General features: G+C 44.1%; 1 non-coding gene across 1 annotated transcript; it reads left to right on the forward strand.

Annotated features, from left to right (window-relative positions):
* The first annotated feature begins 4,035 nt into the window (after positions 1-4,035).
* TRNAG-UCC (transfer RNA glycine (anticodon UCC)) lies at positions 4,036-4,107 on the forward strand. Its single transcript has one exon. It is a non-coding gene; the product is annotated as a tRNA-Gly (tRNA).
* The last annotated feature ends 19,915 nt before the right edge of the window (positions 4,108-24,022 follow it).

Raw genomic sequence — 24,022 nt, forward strand, 5'->3', positions numbered from 1 at the left:
AACTCCCTGCTGAGGAGAAGATGAGTGACCTAGGGCTCTTTAGCTTGGAGGAGCCTGAGGCGTGCCCTCATTGTTGTTGATAAAGAAGTGCAGGGCAGTGTTGGGAGAACAGAGCCAGGCTCTGCTCAGTGATATCCAATGATAGAACAAGGGGCAATGAGTGCAAGCTGGAACAAAGGAGGTGACACAGGAACAGAAAGAAAAACTGTGAGGGTGACAGAGCCCTGGAGCAGGTTGCCCAGAGAGGTTGTGGAGTCTCCTTCTCTGGAGACACTCAAAACCCACCTGGATGTGTTCCTGTGTGACCTGCACTAGGTGACTCTGCTCTAGCAGGGCAGCTGAACTGGATGATCTTGCAAGGTCCCTTCCAACCCCTAACATTCTGTGATTCTGTGAACTATCAGTAGTAGGGAGTCAGATATCATGGGGAAAAAAACCACCTCCTTACATTTTTTAATGCCCTCATCTAACTACAGTGTAAATCTTCAAGCAAGCATTGCCAATTGTTTAAAACCTTGAGCAGCCTTTAAATACTCAGATTTAGTTGTGAGGCCAAAGACTAGGAGAGTTGGGTTTTTTTAATGCACCAGAGATTTGACATTTGTCTCACTCCAATTGCATAACAATGTGCAAGCAACACACCCACCACAGGAGGCAAAAAAATCATGCAGGAAAGAAATCTGAAAGGCACAAAGAGTTCCTTCTGCTAAAAACCCCACAACATGTAATACAACTTCAGCTTCGTACTCTTGACAGAAATAATTCTAAGAAAAAGCACAGAAAATTTGCACTCAATCAATAAACAAAGGTACAGAAAGACAAAACACATTGTTACCTTCAAGTATTTATTAACAAAATGATCCATGACAAAAATATTTAGCATGAGAAGTCTGGAAAAGAAGAAGATATATAAGGACTAAAGGCGGGGGTTGTTCAGCCTGGAAAGAGGAGACTCAGGGGAGACCTTATTGCTCTCGACAACTACCTGAAAGGAGATTGTAGCCAGGTGGGGGTTGGTTTCTTCTCCCAGGCAACCACCAACAGAACAAGTGGACATAGTCTCAAGCTGTGCCAGGGGAGGTTTAGGCTGGAGATGAAGAGAAAGTTCTTCACAGAAAGAGTAATTTGCCATTGGAATGTGCTGCCCAGGGAGGTGGTGGAGTCACCATCCCTGGAGGTATTCCAAAAAGGATTGGATGTGGCACTTGAAGCCATGGTTTAGTTAGTCATGAGGTGTCAGGGAACAGGTTGGACTTGACGATCTCTGAGGTCTTTTCCAACCTTGTTGATTCTATGATTCTATGTTGGAGTCCCACAGATTAAACAGGTAATTGCAGGAGCTCCTTAGTGTGGAGGAAAGGTTGTTTGGGCTGTTGGAGGGGTGACATCAAGGTCAACCCTTCTGGGAAGAAGCTGAGCAGAGATGCTGCAGTCAGGCTTTGGGACAGATGGGCTTGAGCTATGACTCAGCAAGGTGGCTTCTATAGAATCATAGAATGGTTTTGGTTGGAAAAGCCCTCTAAGACCATGGAATCCAACCTTCAACCCAGCACCACCACAGCCATCAAATCATATCCCAAGGTGCCTTATCCACACATTTCTTGAATGCCTCCAGGGATGGCGATGGGAGAAAGACTTAAAAACGCAAAACACACAAGCAAAAGAAGATCAACCCAAGGAAAACAAACATACACACCCCAACAAGAAAACAGGCCAACCAACCTAGGACTGCCCACACCTAGGTTGGAAGGGGCCTCAGAAATCATCTACCCCAACCTTTGAAAAGCAAATAATGTATTTCAAACCACATATTAATGGTTCACTTGCAAGATCTCCATCCCATATATCACACAAGAGATCAGTACTCAGAGGTGGCAAAAATAAGTCTGAAGGTCTTCTAAGACGAAGAATAACAAAATCTGAGAGGTTTGGGTTGGTTGGGTTTTTTCCCCTTGTTTACATTATCTTTATTTTCATTCAGCTAGTAAATCCTCCAAATGATTTCTCTTCCAGGAGCTATGAAGCAGAGCACTTCTAATTGCTTTCTTGGTTTCTCTTTAGTCTATAATACGACCCAGAAGTTCCAGCAGGAAACAACACCTAACAGCCTTTACCTAAAGAGGGTAATAAGTGAACGTAACTTGAACTTCCCAGGTTTTTGCCATTCCTCCCAAAATGCCTCAAGTTTACATTGCACGACAGTGAACTGCGTGGAGGGCTTTCAAGAACACGCAGACTTAAACACAAAAGAGATCTCTGCTTAAAAAAAAAGAGAAAAGGGAGGAAAAAAAGGACCAAAGGAAAAAAATATTCCAGGCATTTTCTGTGCATAGGAGCCCTGAGAAACCCTACAAAGATCACACACCTCCCAACACAGAGGGGAAAAAACCCACTGTGCGTCTCTTCAAAAGGAGATGGTCTTTTTTCCCTTTGGCAGCAGTCTGTGTTCATGAACAGGACAAAAGTTATCAAATCTGCTTCTTTGGTCCCTCACCAAGGATTCAAACACTCAGTATGTGCATTGCTTAAGCAATGGCAGAAGAAAGGATGGTAGTCTAAAAAAAAGAAATAGAATCACCACTGTATTAACAAAAGTTGATAGAGAAATGTTACATTGTCGAGGCTGAGAACACAGAAAAGGAAATGTATGAATTATTTAGGTAATTGAAGAGTTACTAAAAAGGCACACAAAATGGCAATTAATTCCAGAAACGTTTCTATTCTCTCAGAAGTTTTATTTTTAGGCCACAGGATTGCTTTCGGTGACACAAAGCCCATTACTTGCTGCCAATAACCCGAGATTGAGTGAACAGTTGAGAACTGCGCTGCACAGCTATGAAACACAAATGTTGAATTTGGCAGCGAAAACTTTCTCCACTTCTTCAGATTTCTCAGTCTCTAACTATTTTTGTGTGGGTTGGGTTTGTTTCCCCTCCCCCCCTCCCCCATCCCGTGTTGGTGCATGAGACTCTGCTATGTTCTTCCCCCACCCCTAGACAGAGCTCAATGTATTCCAGTTACTCTCTCACATAAAGAGCAACTCCACCACTATGCCTTGCTGGCCTGTCTTAAGAAGCCCACAGCCACCCAGTGCAGTTCCAGTCATAAGAGTCGTGACCAAACACAACTCCTTATGACTTGTGCACAACTAAAAAATTCATTGAACTGTTTTGGTTGGAAAAAAAAAGCTTTAAGATTGAGTCCAACCATACTCAAACTCCCAAGTCCAATGCTAAACCACATCCCTGAGCACCACATCTGTGCATTCTCCAGGGATGGGGATTCAACCATCTCCCTGGGCAGCTTGTTCCAGTGTTTGAGAACCCTTTCAGTGAAGAAGTTTCTTCTAATTTCCAACCTAAATCTCTCCTGGCAACGTGAGGCCACTCCCTCTTGTCCTATCAATTTTTATTAGGAAGAAGAGATCAACACCCATCTCACTACTACCTATTTTCAGGTAGTTGTAGCAAGTGACAAGGTCTCCTCCGAGTCTCCTCTTCTCCACACCAAACAACCCCAGTTCCCTCAGCTGCTCCTCACCAGCCCTGTTCTCCAGACCCTTCACCAACTTTGTTACCCCTCACTGGACGCACTCCAGCACCTCAATAACTGCCATGTAGGGAGGGCTCCAAAACTGAACCAAATATTCAAGGTGTGGCCTCACCAACACTAAGCATACAGAGAAAATCACTTCCCTACTCCTGATGTTCACACTGTTCCCAATACAGGCCACGATGCTGTTGGCCTTCTTGGCCACCTGGGCACACTGCTGTGGCACAGCCTGGACTAGAAAACATTGACCTCTAATGAGTCCATTAACATACTCCTCCTTCATTAAAGATGAAATCATTTATGAGAAGGCCAAACAGAACCTGTTCAAGTCAGGCAGCACTCTTTTAGAAAGGAATTAGCAAAATTCTATTGAGTTACTGAGGAGAAATTCAGGAACTTCAAACGAGTTCCACTGGCAGAGATTTGGCGTGACGCAAGAGCAATTATCACGATTAAACAAAAACTACACTATTAATGACTGGAGCGTTGGTGGTATAGTGGTGAGCATAGCTGCCTTCCAAGCAGTTGACCCGGGTTCGATTCCCGGCCAACGCAGGTGGATTTTTGGACCTTGCCAGGCTGGACAAATGGGTGGAGTCCAACAGGATGGCATTCAACAAGTCCAAGTGCCAGCTGCTGCACTTTAGTCACAACAACCCCACGCAGTGCAGGCAGGCAGCCAGGCAGAAAGGGACCTAGGGGCACTGATTGACAGCTGGCTGAACATAGGCCAGCAGTGTGCCCAGGTGGCCAAGAAGGCCAATGGCACCCTGGCCTGCATCAGGAATAGTGTGGGCAGCAGGAGCAGAGAAGTCATTGTGCCCCTGTACTCTGCACTGGTTAGGCCATACCTTGAGTCCTGCGTCCAGTTCTGGGCCACTCAGTTTAAGAAGGACATTGAGACACTTGAATGTGTCCAGAGAAGGGCAATGAGGCTGGGGAAAGGCCTCGAGCACAAGCCCTATGAGGAGAGGCTGAGGCTGGGATTGTTTAGCCTGGAGAAGAGAAGGCTCAGGGGAGACCTTCTTGCTGTCTACAACTACCTGAAAGGAGGTTGTAGCCAGGAGGGAGTTGGTCTCTTCTCTCAGGCAATCAGCACCAGAACAAGAAGACACAGTCTCAAGCTGCACCAGGGAAATTTTAGGCTCGAGGTGAGGTGAAAGTTCTTCACAGAGAGAGTTGGTAGCCATTGGAATGTGCTGCCCAGGGAGGTGGTGGAGTCACCATCCCTGGGGGTGTTCAAGAGGGGATTGGACGTGGCACTTGAAGCCATGGTTTAGCAGTGATGAGGTCTTGGGTGCCGGGTTGGACATGATGATCTTTGAGGTCTTTTCCAACCTTCTTGATGCTATGATTCTATTTGACAACTGCCTCTGTAGCAATTGTCCCATTTGATGCTATTCTGTGTATTTACAAATTATGCAATAAGCTGTTGACTATGTATATATGCATAGAAAACTGCCCAAATCATCATGACTCCAGTGTTCTGCTTGTGCAAATCAGTGTAACTTCATGAATCTCTATTTAATCATATCAGTGCAATCCAGGTTTGCTTCCTCACCAAATCAGCCTGAAACATAGAGGCTTCAAAGGATGTGGAGGACTTGTTCCTTGAGGTGAACGGAACGCAGTCCCTTGACTGTAAAAGTGAGTGATACAGCATGTGTGCATGTGAACCAATTCCTCCTGAAAGAGGCTCTTTGTTTTGGGACAAATAAATGATGAATGGTCACAGAAGTGTTGTATGGATCACTAACAGTGACTTGGGACATGTTTTAAATCAGCAAGAAAGCTGTTCACACTTTTAGCACCACGGTGTAAATCAGGCCTGTTTTTCCAAAGCTCTTTTCTAAGCTAGAGTGTGTCAGAACCCCCCCTGGGACTGGTTAGGCTCACAAGAGCACAGATTAACCATTTAAAACAGTGCAACTAAGGTTACACTCTACTGGCAGATTTGGATACTGTAAGGGAAATAGGTACAAGTTTCAGCAGAAATAGTGCACAATTTCCTCTAACTCTATAATAATTCCACAAAGAAGTGATAAAATAGTCACAGTAAATAGATGCCACTTCTGATCTTATTGTTTCTCTTCACTATTACTTTGCTAATGTACACTGATTATGAATTGTGATCTTGAGGAAAAGGACTGGGGGATGTGATGTGATGAAACATTCACCATGAGCTAGCAGCCTGCACTTGCAGCCCAGAAGGCAACCATGCTCCTGGGCTCCATCAAAAGAAGTTAGACTGGCAGGACCAGTGAGGAGATTCTGCCTCTACTCTGCTGAGACCTCAGCTGGAGCACTGCGTCCAGTTCTGGGGTCCCCAACACAAGACAGACATGAAACTGTTTGAGCAGGTCCAGAGGAGGCCACAAAGATGATGAGAAGACTGGAGGACACCAGAAACCAGAGCAGTATGTAGTGCCAGTATGAGTTGGGGTTTATTTTGTTTTGTTTTTAACCTCCCCTATAGGGTTCCTGACTTTATGACTGAAATGTAGTTTTGTTTTCCTAGCCCCAGCTGCCAGCAGAGACCAGTTATTATCTACCACCACAGAATATGAAGGACTTGCCCCACTCTGAAAGAAGTCACGGAACAATTATCTCTGTCTCAGATTACATTAATAACCTACAAGTTGGGTTTGCTCTGAGAAATATAACTCTTTACTGCCTGTAGTTCAGAAAGCTCTTTGGATCTGGGGGAAGTGATTATAAAATCAGACAAACAGGTTTCTGTCTGCTTCAGCTGTATAAAAGTTCTTAACCAGGCTGCTGGGTTTGAATTATAGTTGCTTTATATCCTTGTGGCCAAGTTTGTGAGGGCTGCTTTATTCAAGTATTCCCTGGACTGCAGATGGTAAAAGCACTTTTCTTGCAGTACCTTTTCATGTCCTCCTACCAAGATGTTTCTGAGCTAGGAAATATGAAACAAAGGATGGGTCCTGCTGTTGATTAAATAGCTGGAATTTAACTAGTAGGAAGTTTGCACATCTGTTTCTTTGGTGTTGCTGCTTGTTCTATTACAGAGATTATGCACTGTGTGAGTCATGTTGTAACTTCTAATATTAACACCCTGATTTCCCACTTTTGTGCTTTGTTTTCTTGTTTATTTTGGTTTGTGGTGGGTTTTTTTCCCCCCTTCTAGAAAACTGTATTACAAAGGATTCCTCCTTTTCCTTCACTTCCAAAAGCTTCCAAACTCAAACTATTTAGCAAATCACTAACCACCAAGACGTGTTCAAATTAGACCTCTTATTTTCATGCCCTTCTTGCTTTTGGATTTGGAACAGAACCAACTGGCTTTTGGATGCCTCTTCAAAAAGAGGCTTTTAACATTTCAATGCATTAGGAACAGTAAAAGAAGAAAATCTGTAATGTTTTATGAGATGGCTTTAGCAAACAAGAAGAATTTCTAAAGATGCCTTTTGCTACACCAGGTATTGTTTGGGTTTAATTCAAACGTCATGTTACCAGGCCTGACAAGACAGATGGAGGTTTGCTAATATCATTCTTCCCTCATTATTCAAAATAAATGTTGATGCAGGGCAGAGGCAGGAAAGGAAAGAGAATGAAAAGGCAAAAAAATAATCGTTTGCTCCCTGTTTCTTACTAGCCTGGATAAGATGGATTTGTATGTTTTGGCTTTCAGTAGCAGAAATAGAGCTGCTCTATAAATGTCAGCTTGAGCTGAAAGAGCCAACAGCTCACTCCCCAACCCCCGCCACTTAATTCTGATTATTGCCAGACAGAGAACTGACTCCTTCCAAATACCACGTTCAGAATGGTTCCATTGTAGGTAGGGGCCAGGGGCTCCCTTTTCCAATGGCAATGTTGTTATCTCGCAACAGCTGTTTAGAGTTAACGGCAGCCATACTCCAAGCCTTTAAAGCCTGCTTCTTGTTTAGTCTTCTATGTATGGGAAAGTATTTTGGGGGAGATTAACTCATTGTCATCTGTTAGGGCAGCATCAAGAGCTAAAACGGGCTTCATATTTGGCGTGGCACAGCGCTCTAACCAACCCTTGTGAACAAAACCTCTTGCATTCCATCTGCCTAAGTCAGCAGTTACAGCTAATGAAAGGTTACAATTACCAGAGCTAAGTCAGCAGAAGCCTATCCACAACCATCCACAGATCCTAAAGATCAGACTGTAGAGCATTTTGATACCAAAACACAGGAAGCAGAGGAAGAATAAAAGGAGAGAGTTCTTTCTGGGTCCTTATCCCTCCCACCCCATTAAAATAAAAGGCTGCCTATTCAGGTTTTCATTCCTTTGCATTTCAACAGCAGTTGTTTAGGATTCTTTCAGAAGAATGGAAGTTTTTTGTGTTTGGGTTTTGTTGTTCTGTTTTGGTTTTTTCTTTTGCCAGCAGCCCTGTTTCTTACAAGCCTCAACAGAGAATAATATCAGCAGTCAAACCACTCCACACCACTTGGCTGAACTGCAAGAAGGCGCAGAAGGAGATGGTGAAAGTTTGCCGTAATTAAAATGTGCTGCTACTAATGGGACACAACAAAGGAGACTGGGAAAGCAGCAGTGCTTTAGGTAGCAAGGAAGCTATGGGTAACTGTGGGGATGAAGACCTCAGTGCCACTAACCAGGTGTGTGTTTTTCAGCAGGACTGAGTACACTTAAGATACCAGGTTTTGAAGTGACCATAATTCAAGTTTAGAAGACCCTCAGTATCCCTTCCAAGTATTTCATACAAGTGCAAGTGGCTCTGTGAAGTGTTCAGCGTGATTAATGTCACCCTCTAGCAGCTCATAGCAGCTTTCAGAAAGACACATGGCACTTGATGACTGCTCCCAGCATAGCCACTACAATTATATACAGACCATAGAAATGTTTGGGTTGGAAAAGACCTCTAAGATCAAGTCCAATCATCAACCTAAGATCACCAGGGCCATTAAACCATGTCCCCAGGTGCCATGGCCACAGCCTTCTTGAACGCCTGCAGAGATGGTGACTCTACAGCCTCTCTGGGCAGCCTGTTCCAGAACCTGACCATTCTGGCAGCAAGAATCTCCAACCTAAACCCCCCTGGCACAATTTCAGGCCATTTCCTCTTATTCTGTCACCTGATACTATGGGGAAGAGACCAGCTCTCACCTCAATCCAACCTCCTTTTAGGGAGAACAGAATAGAACAGAACAGACCAGGTTGGAAGAGACCTTCAAGATCATCGTGTCCAACCCATTGTTGTAGAGAGCGATGAGGTCTCCCCTCAGGTTCTTTTTCTCCAGACTGAACACACCCAGTTCCCTCAGCCACTCCTCATAAAACATGTTCTCTAGACCCTCCAGCAGATGGGAAGGAACAAGAAATTTTTGCATGATTGAGTTGTCCCTGTGTCATCTCTTTCCATATTCATAAATTACACTTTTCAGACGTGTTTTTGTCAAGGAGACCTCGTGTGGCACAATATGCCAGAGAATTTGGGCACACTCCTGCTACTGTAATAATTTACACTTTATTTTCAGCATGCAGTTGAAAACAAACAGCAAGTTACATTTGTTAAGCTCTCAGGCTCTTGATATGGCAACTAAGGAAAACTGAATTAGTCTAGCAGGGTTTATTGGTTGTGTTTGTTGTTTTTTTTTTTAATTCTTTAATTACACTATTCAACTGCTTTTTAACATTTCTCAGTACTCCCTCACATCCTCTCCACCAGAGCTGTCAGGCTAAGTGGCACAGATCTTTTGGATCAGATTAGACCAAGATTTTAAGCTTGTGTTTCTTCTGCCGCGCTCTCCAGAACAGCACTGTACTACTCTTAGCAAGGTTTACCAGCCAGCACTGCCATTGTCTTGAGGAACAAAACTACCTTGGGCCATTTTGCATTGTTTTTTTTTTCTTCTTGAGAATTATTTAATGGGTCAAATCAACTGCCCTGAACACCTAGAAGTCCTCTTTTTATTGTTGGAAAAAGTTCCCTTCTACAGCCTGGGATTTGGCCAGAATCAAATTCTCAGGTTATAGTTTTCCAGGAGTAGCTAAGCTGCCAGCAGACTGGTTGCACATACTCACTGCACCCCAGCAGTGGTGAGAACACTGAGGATGGATGTTAGGGATGTTAGATTCCAGAGAGGAAACTGCTGAGCTGACGTGAACCATAGTCTCCCTGCCATCTGCTCACCAAGCATGCTCTAGTTCGTCTTGCCAAAATACCTGTGCCTCCACCAGCGTCTAACGCAAGGCACTGCTGAGCTCTTCTGCTTTCCACCCAGCAACATCTGAAGCTCAAATACCAAAATTTCAAAAAAGGGTTGTGTTCTTCTGGTTTTGGTTGCCCCCCACACTATCCATCCAGTTAAATAAGGGAAATTCTGTAGGGAAAAAACACCACACAACACAACCAACTGACAAATGTGTGCACCTCTGAATGCACCCAGGGGAAGAAGAAACTCACATTTCTACCAAGAGTCGAGGTCAGTTTTGGGGTACTGTTCAAATTGTTCAGCACAGGTTATCATCAGAGCTGCATTGCAGTATCTAAAGGGGACCTACAAAAAAGCTGGAGAGGGACTCTTTAGCAGGGCTTGTAGTGATAGGATGACAGGTAATGGCTTGAAACTGGATCAGGGGAGATTTAAGTTGGGCATCAGGAGGAAGTCCTTCACAATTAGAATGGTGAAATACCAGGACAGGGTGCCCAGAGATGAGGTTGAGGTCAAACTCACTGCAGGAGAGTTGGACAAGATGACCTTTGGGGGTTCCTTCCAATGTGATCATTACTGCAGAACACAGGCATGGACATCTTCATGTTGAGGTGGAACCTCCTGTGTCTGAGCTTGTACCCATTGTTCCTTGTCCTATCACGTGGCACCACTGAAAAGAGCCTGGCACCTTCATCTTGACACCCACCCCTCATTTATTTATAGACATTGATAAGATCCCCTCTCAGCCTTCTCTACTCAAGACTAAACAGCCCCATGTCTCTCATTCTTTAATCAGAGATGATCTTTTCCTGAGGACAAGGAGAAAGTTTTGAACAACTGGCCTCCAGCAGGGCAAGGAGCTGAAATGTGCCAGCAAGTGAACTGTTCCCAGGAATTTCTTTCCAAAAGATAATGCTAAGGCTGCAAGACAGAGGTTTTCCTTTGGTTTTCCTCAGGCTGATGTCTGCCCAGATGGCAGGCTCAACTACCAATTTCCTTTCACAGGGTTTCATAGACTAAGAACACATACAATCAATTGATTGCTACTCTGAATGTCCCGTGAAGTCAATAGAAAGGTATCTGCTGACCTCACTGAGTTTTGCAGCTGATCCTTCAGTTCCATTGCTGCAACATAACAAACGCTATTTAGGAGACAGGACACATTTACAGTGTATAAATGCTGTTCAACTCAAAACTGCATCATTTTGGAACAGTTACATACTAAAACCAAACCCAACAATGAGCTAGATAAGTCACTGTAACATTGACACAGAATGGATGGATGTCCAGATGGATGCCTATCCACAGATGGATGTCACAAACTGTTTCCCTTACCTTACATCAAACATGGCATTCACTGGGGTTAATGAAATCAGACCCCAAATTTTTGCACTGCAAATATGCCAAATGAATATGCTCTGGTTTAATTTCTCACACACAAAGTGGCCCAACTCAGCACCTCCAGCCTTAATAGAATGGCCATAGTTTGTTTTTTCTGTTAAGCTGCTGCATTCAGAAGATTCTGATGACAGCCTCCACAGACAGCAGTGGCTACCTGACACCAGCCAGAGAACAAGTCATTTCCATCCTGGGAGACATGGTTTACAGCCACCTTGGAATGAAAACTGAGAAGTGTGCCGGCACCTGTTCCTTCACAGAGTCATAGAATGGTTTGGGTTGGAAGGGACCTTAAAAAATCATCTAGTTGCAACCCTGCCATGGGCAGGGGCACCTCACACTAGCCCATGTTGCTCAAGGCTATGTCCAGCCTGGCCTTGAACACCTCCAAGGAGGGAGCATCCACAGCTTTCCTGGGCAACCACCCTCACAGGACAGCATTTCTTCCTAATCTCCAGTCTAAATCTCCCCTCTTTCAGTTCCAATCCATTGCCTCTCATCCTATCACCACAAGCTCTTGTAAGAAGTCCCCGCTGCTGTAGCCCCCTTCAGGTACTGGAATGCTGCTCTAAGGTCTCCCTGAAGCCTTCTCTTCTCCAGGCTGAACAACCCCAACTCTCCCAGCCTATGCCCACAGGGGAGGTGCTCCAGCACCTTTACTGAACTCCATATTGATTGAACTCTCTCACAACACTCAGACAAAAGTTGTTATAACAAGGGAAATATTTGAATAGAAAAAGCAATTCTACTTAGTAAACAACCCCACTGAAACCTAACAGTCACCTGGAAGATGAAAGTGCCATGCCAGACAGAGGCCTCAACCCTGTCTCAGTTCATATGAGCTCCCTCCAGCATGAACCACTGATATTTACCATCAGCTGCTTTGCAGCCAGCCTTGTTATCACAAAGTCACAACGCCTTAGAAAGCCTTTCTGTGCTGCTCATCATTTCTGCCCACACATACTCTACCTTTCTAACCTTTGTGAAACCACAGCCTCCTTCAGGCAGCTCCATGCCTTGTTTGCTCAAACTCCAGCCCGTTGTGGCTGTGCTGCCTTTCCAATTATGCAGAGGGAACAATAAGCCATTCCTCCCCCCCCCTTTACCAACCCAGACTTCTAAGAGAATTCATTTAAATTGCTATGTGAAATGTAATCGGATTGGTAATAGGTCACTTACAGAAATATGATTTTGCTTTCAGGATCTCTTTCCATTATGCTAATTCCAAACCTGAAGTCCATGAACATTATTAAGCCACACTTTTTATTTCTGCAAGGCTGTGCAGCAGGGCATTGAAGGCAGTGGCAGTTAATACTGCAAATGTGGTGGAGTTCCAAAACTAAAGAAGCACTATTAGAAACGCTCAAATGATCAAAATGCTGCTCAGGGCTGGAGACTACACACAGCTCTCAGAGCAGACACTCACCAAAGCTCTGCTGTTTTTCTATCTGCCTCTGTGTTGTTGTGGTTTCCAGTTTTGGTCTGTTTTTATTTTTTCACTGAACCTAAAACTGTTTGCTAAGCTTACATGAGGTTATAGCCTGTCTCTTTCAGAGAACTTTTCCAGGGGAAAAAAAAAAAAGTCATATAACTGTTTAGGTTAGAAGAGACCTCTAAAATCATCAAGTTCAACCATCAACCTAAGACCACCATGATCATTAAACCATTTCCTCAAGTGCTGTGGCCACATGTTCCTTGATCAGTTCCAGGCATGATGACTCCACCGTCTCCCTGGGCAGCCTGTTCCAATCCCTGACCACTCTTGCAGCAAAGAAATCTTTCTTAATCTCCAACCTAACCCTCCCCTGGCACAATTTCAGGCTATTTCCTCTCCTCCTATCACCTGATACTAGGGAGAAGAGACCAATCCCCACCTCCCTGCAACCTCCTTTCAGGGAGTTGTAGAGATTAATAAGGTTTCCTCTCAGCCTTCTCTTCTCGACACTAAACAGCCGCGGTTCCCTCAGCTGTTCCTCATCAGCCCTGTTCTCCAGACCCTTTACCAGGTTTGTTGTCCTTTTCTGGACACACTCCAGCACCTCAATGTCCTCCTTCTTGTGAGGGGCCCAAAACTGAATCCAGGATTTGAGGTGTGGCAGCACCAATGCCAAGCACAGGGGCACGATCCCTTCCCTACCCCTGCTGGCCACACTATTGCTGATACAGGCCAGGATTCTCTGGTTTTAAAAACCAGGCAATTCTCCCTGGCAGAATCTTAGCACATTTCTTCTTAAAAGATTTGATTAAGCTTCCATTCTATATCAGACAGCAACATAAGAGACTTGTGAAGAATATGGTTTCTTTCTCATCCAGACCTGCTTTCAGGATTAGAGACCTAAATGAGCAGCTCCAGTATCAGAGTTGCAGTTTTCAGTCAATTATGTTCATGTGATAGTTACTAAAGCAAAAAAATACACTGGGGAAAGCATTTCAATGGAAGAATGTCCACTACTGCTTCTAGCATCATTGTATCATCCAAACCCAGCCAGACAGGCTGATGTAAGAGATGTGTCTCCACATAAAAAGTGTCTGTTTTCCTCATTAGACACAGATTTGTGTAATCCTGAAAAATGGGAAAATAACCTAACGAATTGTGATGTAGTCTTCTGGGACTTAACTACTCAGAAGTGGTAAAATATCAATTAATATTTTCAGGGCTGATGGTGTGTGCTGGCCCTTTTGTTCCATTCTCCTGGCCTAAGGCAATCCAAAGGCAAGAAGAATTTCCCAAGTTAGGAAGAGGAATGGAGCATATTAATAAGGTCAAGATTAGAAAGATTAGAATAGGAAGAAAATTTTCCACAAAGAGCTTGGGGAGGGGGGGAAAGGAAGGTGGGGAGAGAGGAGAGAAAGAGAGGAGAGAGGAGAGAAAGAGAGGAGAGAGGAGAGAAAGAGAGGAGAGAGGAGAGAAAGAGAGGAGAGAGGAGAGAAAGAGAGGAGAGAGGAGAGAAAGAGAGGAGAGAGGAGAGAAAGAGAGGAGAGAGGAGAGAAAGAGAGGAGAGAGGAGAGAAAGAGAGGAGAGAGGAGAGAAAGAGAGGAGAGAGGAGAGAAAGAGAGGAGAGAGGAGAGAAAGAGAGGAGAGAGGAGAGAAAGAGAGGAGAGAGGAGAGAAAGAGAGGAGAGAGGAGAGAAAGAGAGGAGAGAGGAGAGAAAGAGAGGAGAGAGGAGAGAAAGAGAGGAGAGAGGAGAGAAAGAGAGGAGAGAGGAGAGAAAGAGAGGAGAGAGGAGAGAAAGAGAGGAGAGAGGAGAGAAAGAGAGGAGAGAGGAGAGAAAGAGACCACCTCATATCACCATTTGTTGAACAGATGAATGCACTGCTTAGACTGGGCTGCAGAATTCTGCTTTGTTGCATGTGATGCTGAACTGTAAAGGAGTACACAGAAATACAATCCTCTTAATAGGAATTGAAAAGGAGTGATACAGATCAGTCTGGGGCATCTGGAGAATTTCTCTTGGATATAGAAATATCTTGAAATAGAGTGGCATCAGCTGCATCATGATGTGATATGAGGTGAGAAATTTGGGGGGGGGGAAAGAAGAAAAAAGGCAACTTTCATTTTCCCTGCACCTTTTTTTTTAAGCAGATGAATAGAGGGAGGGGATAAAGCCCGTGGGTACCTTCAGATTCCAGAATAAGCATTCTTAGTACATTCTAATGGAGGAACTCATCTCCCTGAAGAGAGATCAACCTCAGGAACCTGATAGCTGGCTGCTGTAGCTTCTTAGAGTTCTTCCAGGATGGAGGTCTTAAGAACACACCCTCCCTTTCAGATGCATGATTCACCAACATAAAACACTCAGCATTTGCACAGGCTGATGGTTCAGCAAGCTGAGCATTTGGACAGGATCCATCCCTGTGACTAAAACAGCCCCCACACACAACATACAAGTGACCAAGGACAGTATTCTGGCTTCAGTGCACCAGAAAGGCAGAAAGAACACTGAATGTCTGGCACCTCTACTCCTACCAGCCAGAGCTAATCCTGCCTGCTTTTCTTATTGCACATTGACAAAACACCAAAGCCCTAAACAAAACACATTTGAGAGGGAAAAAAAGTGACATAAGGAACAACCAGGCTCCTCAGTACTGTGTATCTAGCTGATATTGTGTTGCATTTCAAATGCTGACAGAAGAAGAAAACCCAATTTATAAATACTTGCCTGCAAATACTGTGGAAGACCATACCCCACACACTGCAAATGGCTTGGTCTGGCTGGAACATGACGACACATTGCCATGCTGCTCTGAGAGACCTGGGTGTAGGGAGCATTACAGCAGCACACCGTGTCCTGAAACCTGTGCTCTGGGTGTTGGGATAAACAGCACCCTAATGAAGTTTGCAGGTGACACCAAAATGAGTGGAGAGGTTGAAGCTCCAGAAGGAAGAACCACCCTCCAAGGAACAGAATAAACCAGGTTGGAAGAGACCCTCAAGATCATTGCGTCCCAACCTATTATCCAACACCACCTACTCAACTAAACCATGCAACCAAGCACCCTATCAAGTCTCCTCCTAAACACCCCCAATGATGGTGACTCCACCACCTCCCTGGGCAGCACATTCCAATGGGCAATCACTCTCTCTGTGTAGAATTTCTTCCTAACCTCCAGCCTAAACCTCCCCTGGCTCAGCTTAAGACTGTGTCCTCTTGTTCTGGTGCTGGTTGCCTGGGAGAAGAGACCAACCTCTGCCTGTCTACAACCTCCCTTCAGGTAGCTGTAGAAAGCAATAAGGTCTCCCCTGAGCCCCCTCTTCTCCAGGCTAAGCAACCCCAACTCCCTCAGCCTCTCCTCATAGGGCCTGTGTTCCAAACCCCTCCCCAGCTTTGCTGCCCCTCTCTGGACACATTCCAGCAAGTCAACATCCTTCCTAAACTGAAGGGCCCAGAACTGGACACAGTACTCGAGGTGTGGCCCAACCAGTACAGCGTACAGGCGCAGGAAGCCTAAACAGGCTGAAGGAGTGGGCTAGCAAGACCCTTATGAAATCCAGCTGAAGCCAAGTTATCTACACCACTAGAGGGCTTTGTCTGCTATTGGGCAATTTCTTATTTTTTATTTTACCATCCCACACATTTCTACAGCTGTCCTTGTAAAGACAAAGTGGCAGAAGGCATTGGGTTTTGTCTGAGAAAATAACAAAAATCCCTAAGTTCCAAAGATGTCACTCAAGAATAAGTGAAAATATGAAGTTTCAATTAGAGATTTTAAGTGACGGGGTGGGGGGAAGGAAGATTTATCTTAGAAACACTGATTCAAGTTGAAAAGTATTTGTAGGCAAGTATGTGACACTTCTCATGGCACTACACTCCCTGACAAACATATGGGGGGCTTTATGGGAGCTTAAGTTTATTTATTTACAGTAAAAATTCCAAATTGTGTTTATAGACACAATTTGAGAGGTTTTTGACAGCAGTCTTTCAGCTTCAAATATGGTCAATACCAATCCATCTTGCCAAGACATATTTCATTCTTCTCTACCCATTCTCCTGGAAATAACTCCTTGGATTCTGCTTACGCAGAAACTTTTTGCTCTGCAGACTCTGGAAGCTCTCAACTCCTGAGCATTGCTGTAAGCTTGTTTCTGCAAAGGATTTACAAGCTGTGCTCTGATTGTTCCTCAGTACCTGACATCCTGCTTCCTACTAGCCCATATTTAATGTATATTTAAATAAAGACATGCAATTTTATCACGAGGAATATGACTCAGCTAGCAACTTGGTTATGCACTGTCACACTGACATTTTTGCTCCATCCTGCACTGGTTAATGATAATCTTGATTTGATTTTTTTTTCCCCCCTAATGGATGCATTTTTTGAAACTAATGAACAGAAAAGATTCATTTTTTCATATAGGGTGACAGCAATCATCATTAAAGGCTAAGCAGGCAGCTAAAACTACTTATCAGCAACAGGGCTGTTAGAAGTTTAGAGGGGATGTGTTTGTCAAATGGAGTATCTGTTAGAGCTGCACAATTAAAAGATACCCCACAGGCAACCTTCTGAATTCAAACAGTTTTTCCTCCTTGTCACAAATGTGCAGATTGTTGTGGTCCTGTCTTAAGATAACATAAACTTCCTGGCTAACATATGTCGCAGAAGATGTTTGGGCAGATGTGATCCTTTGAAACAACGAAGAGCTTAAAAGAAACCATCCTGAAAACAGATCTGGTGATTGTGGACAGATGTAAACTAGCAGCCTTCCAATGGTAAAGGATCACTTTTGCCAGAGTGAAGAAAAACACCCCAAAACTTAAAGAAAAGCCCAAACAGAAACCAAAAAACAATCCCAACAAACCAACCAACCACACAAAAATAAAACCCCAAGCACACAAAACCCCCAAAGCAAACAAACTAAACCCAAAGCAAACAAACTAAACCCAAGCCTAGAAAAAACACAAAACAACCCAAACCTGACTATTAAAAACCAAACACAGAAAAGAAACTCCCCAAAATCTGAACATCTAAAAAGATACAGATAAAGCAACCAAAACAACTCCTTTAGGGAAACTCTTCTACTCTCGTCAAGAAACTGTTCACATTTCATGCCCTTTGTACCTATATCCAAGTGTAAACTGGAGTGATTGTTGCAAAGAGCATTTTTGTGCTGGTAATCTGTGAACTGAAGTTTCCTGAGATGAGGTTTTGGTTACTAGCACTGATCTGGACAACTGCACTAACCAAGACTGCTGCTAGCAGGTCTAAAAGCCAGTAGTATATAAGTAACTACATGCCTAGATTTAAGGTAGATGAACAAAACTAAAAAGCTTCAAACCAGCAAAACTTAAGTGAAATTAAACTTAAACCCACATTCTAGAATTGCTGTTATCAAGTTGTGTTTGCTCCAGATTGACACGGATCACAGCAGTTGATATCCTATGCCTATGTCCCCAAAATCCAGAGCCAAGCCTCATGCCTGCTCCTGTTCTACCAGCTAGGAGTGTGCTTGAGATTACACCTATTTATAGAAACATAGAACTGTTTTGGTTGGAAGAGCTGTTTCAGATCATCAGGTCCAATCAACCTAACATTTCAGAGTCACTGCTAATCCATGTCCCTCAGCACCACTTCTTATAAGTCTTTTAAATACCTCCAGGGACGGTGACTCCACTACCTCTCTGGACAGCCTTTTCCAGTTCCTCCTCACATTTAGATGGAACTACTGATGTTCAAGTTTGTGTCTGTTAACCCCTTGTCCTGTCACTGGGCACCAATGAAAAGATTGGCGCTCTCCTCCTGACACCTATCCTTGAAGTATTGATCAGCACGGACGAGATCCCCCCCTCAATTTTATGTTTTCCAGACTAAAAAGCCCAAATTCTCTCAGTCTTTTCTCATCAGAGACATGTTCCAGTCTGACAATTATCTTTGCAGCACTTTTCTGTACCCTCTCCAGCAAGATCCTGCCCTTCTTGAACTGGGGACACAGTTCTCCAGCTTTGGCCTCACTGGGACAGAGTAGAGGGGGAGGAGAACCTCCCTCGTCCTGCTTGCTGCAGTCTTTGATGCATGTATTCCAAAGTTCTACCTAACAGTTTCAAATACATATTTATGAAGGGAAGTAAAGAAAATAATACATCATCAGTTTGTGCTTTGATACCAACTATTTATCCCATTAACCTCTGGTAATTTATAACAGGCTGTCATATCATTAACACAAGAAGTCAATAACTGCTGTCACTACGTTTTCAACCCTATGCTCACAATGTTCTCCAACTTCAGCAAGAGATATGATTAATAAAGGTTTTGCACAGACAGCAACACTTCATCTTTAAGCAAACATTGTTTGGTTGATCACAGTATGTGTTAAATTTCCTTTCTTCTGCATCCATTGCAAAGAGAACCAGGATAGCCGTAACTGGATGGTAGGAGGTTGTAGACAGGTGGGGGTTGGTCTCTTCTCCCAGGCAGCCAGTACCAGAACAAGAGGACACAGTCTCAGGCTGCACCAGGGGAGGTTTAGGTTGGATGTTAATAGGAAACTTTAATAGTTGCTAACCTCTGGGTCATCTTGCATACATAGAACCCACAAACTGCTTTCCAAACTAATAAAATCATGCTTGAACAGGATGGGTACTCAACATATCAATGCTGTGACATAAAGGAACTCCTAGCTAAAAAAAACACCAAAATGCGCCAAAAAACACTCTTTATTACACCCCACTATTAATTACTTGCTTGTAAATATTTAGTATCTGGTTTAGGGCAACCCAATCCCACACCTAAGAGATGGAATAGAATAGGAATAGACCAGGTTAGAAAAGGCCTTCAAGATTATCAAGTCCAACCTACCACACAACACAATCTAAGCAACTAAACCATAGCACTAAGTGCCTCATCCACTCTCTTTTTAAACACTTCCGGAGGTGGTGACTCCACCACCTCCCTGGGCAGAACATTCCAATGGCCAATGTGACCACAGCCAATCACTCTTTCTGTGAAGAACTTCTTCCTAACATCCAGCCTAAACCTCCCCTGGTGCAGCTTGAGACTGTGTCCTCTTGTTCTGGTGCTGGTTGCCTGGGAGAAGAGACCAACCCCCACCTGGCTACAACCCCCCTTCAGGTAGTTGTAGAGAGCAGTAAGGTCTGCCCTGAGCCTCCTCTTCTCCAGGCTAAGCAACCCCAGCTCTTTCAGCCTCTCCTCACAGGGCTTGTGCTCGAGACCTTTCCCCAGGCTCATTACCCTTCTCTGGACATATTCAAGAGTCCTTCTTAAATTGAGGGGCCCAGAACTGGACACAGGACTCAAGGTGTGGCCTAACCAATGCTGAGTACAGGGCACAATGACTTCCCTGCTCGCCACACTATTCCTGATACAGGCCAGGATGCCAGTGGCCCTCTTGGCCACCTGGGCACACTGCTGGCTCATGTTCAGCCTACTATCAACCAGTACCCCCACGTCCCTTTCTGCGTGGCTGCTCTCCAGCCACTCTGACCCCAGCCTGTAGCGCTACATGGGGTTGTTGTGGCCAATGTGTAGAACCCAGCATTTAGATGTGTTAAATCCTAGGCTGCCAAACAACTGTTTGAGAGGGGCATCACCTTCCAGTTATCACAGAATCACAGACTTTCAGGGGCTGGCAGGGACCTCAAAAGATTATCTAGTCTACCAACCCCCAGTTATTTTGGGCTAAAACAACTAAATCTCCTTACTGAATGCAGGAAAGATTTGCTTTTTTTCCCTTTTCATAACTGTTTCCGTTTCAGATATCCTACGCAGGAAGCTTGCAAAAAGGCACAGTATGTGAATTATCTTGAAAGGAGGCTGTCGTCTTAGGTTTATGGAAATGGAATAAATCTCAAGCTTAAATAGAACTAGAATAATGACTTCCTTTATATTCTCTCAGCACAGCCTTAACAGCAAACACAAATCATCCGGGTGATATTTAAAAGTCAAACTGAAATAAAGGGGTAGATGTTGCATTGTTGAGAGGCTTGTGCCGCTCTTGGGGAATATGATTAACCAAGTTCAACAAGTGAGCAAAGAAGACATCGAAACACAACTTTCTCTCCAAGCAAAACTTGCTCAAACTAGACTATTTACACCGACTATTAAAACTGGTTTTATGCCCACAAGGATTGGCGTCACCTCAGTTTGACAAAGGCACTGGACTTGCAGCAGAGGCACGGCAAATAATCATAGAATCCTAAAATGCTTTGGGTTAGAAATAGTCTTAAAGATCATAGACTCAGTCAGGGTTGGAAGGGACCACAAGGATCATCTAGTTCCAACCCCCCTGCCATGGGCAGGGATAGACTAGACTAGACTAGACCAGACCAGACCAGGTTGGAAGAGACCTTCAAGATCATTGCGTCCAACCTATCATCCAACTCACCTAATCAACTAAACCATGCAACGAAGCACCCCATCAAGTCTCCTTCTGAAGGCCTCCAATGATGGTGACTCCACCACCTCCCTGGGCAGCACATTTTCCACTAGCCCAGGTTGCTCAAGGCCTCATCCAACATGGTCTTGAACACATCCAGAGCGGAGGTATCCACACCCTTCCTGGGCAACCTGTTCCAGTGTCTCACCACCCCCACTGGAAAGAATTTCTTCTTAATCTCCAGTCTAAAATCTTCCCCCTCCCAGCTTCAATCCATTCCCTCTTGTCCTATCAATAGAAGCCCTTCCAGATGTTTCCAGAATAATTCAGGACTTGACAGCTATTAAATACATCCCCTTCTTCATAGGGCATACCACATTAAGCACTTAACAAAGCACACCAACATGCACCCAAACAACAGGAACTGTTTTACTGATGTCAGTGACAGAACTACATGCACTTAGTGCACCAAGTCAGGATTGCACCCTGGAGCCACCTGTACAAAGGCTCTTATGACAGTACATTGTTCCTACAACAAAGGATTATCCCTTTAGGACCCTCTAAGTCCCAGTACTACATGAAACTACAATCTTCAAAGCAGGTCAAGTACTGAGCAACTGGTAGCAGAAAGGATCAGTGTGTTTTTCCAGAGAAAAAATTATTACTGCAGTTTAGCAAGCACAAAAATTACAGAATAAATTCTGACTGCTGCTCTTAGGAACAAATCTTTATCTCTAGGAAACTAAAAAGCTGCTATGTGCAAAAATACACATAAGAAGATGTCTGCCAGCAAGCGATGATTCCTTGACCCTCTGAGCACCACCTTTAGACAGGCATCTTATCACAGAATGTTAGGGGTTGGAAGTGACCTCAAAAGATCATCAAGTCCAACCCTCCAGTCACAGCAGGATCACCTAAGGCAGCTCAAGCAGGAATGCATCCAGATGGGTCTTGAAAGGCCTCATAGAAGGAGACTCCACAACCTCTCTGGGGAGCCTGTTCCAGAGCTCCATCACCCTCACCATAAAGAAGTGTCTCCTCATCTTGAAGAGTCATCTCCTGTGTTCCAGTTTGTACCCATTTTACCTTGTTCTATCACTGGGCTTGATCCTGCAAAGTTGGAGTTGTTGCTTCTAAAACAAAGCCAAATAATGTATCTGCTGCAAATATAAAAGAATTGGCTAATTAGTTACTAAATGAGCTGCATGCAACAGTTCATGACCTCATGTTAAGAGCTTAACATAAAACATCTCAAAGTACTGTTTGGTACCACAACCTTCGCCTGCTATAGACATAACCAAAAGTTCTCTGGCAAGCAGGAAAGCTGTGCCACCCTCAAGGTATCCCACAGCAATGGGCTTGTGCATACAGTGCCAACTCTTTAAAATACCATTTTTAAAGCATTTTCAAGTGAACACTTGCTGCCACTTTAAAGATTACACATGGCAGTGTTCTCACCCAGTGATTTCCCATGCACTGAATTTGCATTGCTTGAGGTGATTTCCACTTTGAAGAACTTTGAAATCACAGAGGAGCTGTCCCTGACAAAGATTTTTACATCTTTGGGTAACTGCTTTCCCTTTGAGAGTTTTCTTGTTATTTTGTAATTCCCCTTTTGAAGATTTGCATATTGATGAAGAAGGGCCTTTGAAGATTTGCACATTGTTGGGATGGGAGCAACCCTTTGAAAAATCCTCACATGATGGGAGAGGTACTTGCAGAACAGTGTGCATCAACAGGGTATTACCTTGCTCAAACCCAGCTTCCTTGCTGCCTTAATTTCCTGAGCTTAGCTTGTCCTTTCTGAATGCACAGAAAGCTCTCACTTTGTAACAGGAAATTCAGCTCTTTGTCTCCAGAAGTTCTAACAAGACTTACCAAAGAGGAAACAGAGCAGTTAGAAGTATTGCACATTTCTCACATGCAAAACAAGTAACCTGGCTCATTGATATAAGAGCATAACACAGGATGAGAGGAAATGTCTCAAGTGAGAAAGATGAGGTCAGCTACCTGGTGGTGTTCTGTGGCTTACCAACTGCAGTGTCTCTGCTCTGATCCTTCAGAACACTAGCACTAAACTGCCACTTGTTCAGTTTTCTCTTACAACCTTCTCTATTTACACATTTGGTGACACCCAACCATTCTAAAATTTCACATTTCAGCATAAATCAAACAAAATCTACTTGAACAGGATGCCCAGAGAGGCTGTGAAAGCTACAAGTCAGGAAGGGACTTTTTACAAGGGCTTGTAGGCATAGGATGAGAGGCAATAGATTAAAACTTGAGGAGATTCAGGTTGGAGATTAGAAAAATTCTTTCCAGTGAGGATGGGGAGACACAGGAACAGGTTGCCCAGGAAAGCTATGGATGCCCCCTCCCTGGAGGTGTTCAAGGTCAGTTTGGATGAGGCTTTGAGCAACCTGAGCTAGTGGGAGGTGTCCCTGCCCATGGCAGGGAGGTGCAGCTAGATAATCTTGAAGATCCCTTCCAACCTAAACCATTCTATGAACCTGTGAATCTAAGCTGTTGTGCTCCTGTAATATGTGACAGGCCACAGAAGTATCTAGATCTAAACCTATGCAAACTAAAGTGCAAACAAGAGCCAACATAACACCAAGAGTCACCCAAACACTACTCAAAACTCTGCCACTGTTTGTTCTTTTGAGTGGGGAAAAATGGACCAAAGCCCTCTAGAGCAAGAGTGCAGAGGGGAGGCAATGTTAAAAGAGGACAGCTTCATTAAGGGAAGGCAAGACATTGTTGATTCAGTAGAGAGTGAGGACTGTGATGTCAACTGCAGCAAATATCCTGGGCGGGTTTTTTGGGAGTGATTTTCCATAAATCACCATCAGGCCTGAGGAAATTAATTTCTATGAAAAAAATAACTGTATTTTCATTTGCATGGCTATGAGAACACTTTGGTAGTGTAAGCACGAGCTTTGCGCTCAGGAATAATTTCCTGAAGGCTTCCTATTGCAACACAGAGGAAGTCATTCTTCCAGAGCAAGGGAGGGCAAGAGGAGTTAGAGCAATGAGCATTAACGATCCCCATTCATTAGCAGGAAGCTGTTAAAGCTTTGTG

This window comes from Dryobates pubescens, chromosome 19 (assembly GCF_014839835.1).
Source record: "Dryobates pubescens isolate bDryPub1 chromosome 19, bDryPub1.pri, whole genome shotgun sequence".
Classification (NCBI taxonomy): Eukaryota; Metazoa; Chordata; class Aves; order Piciformes; family Picidae; genus Dryobates; species Dryobates pubescens.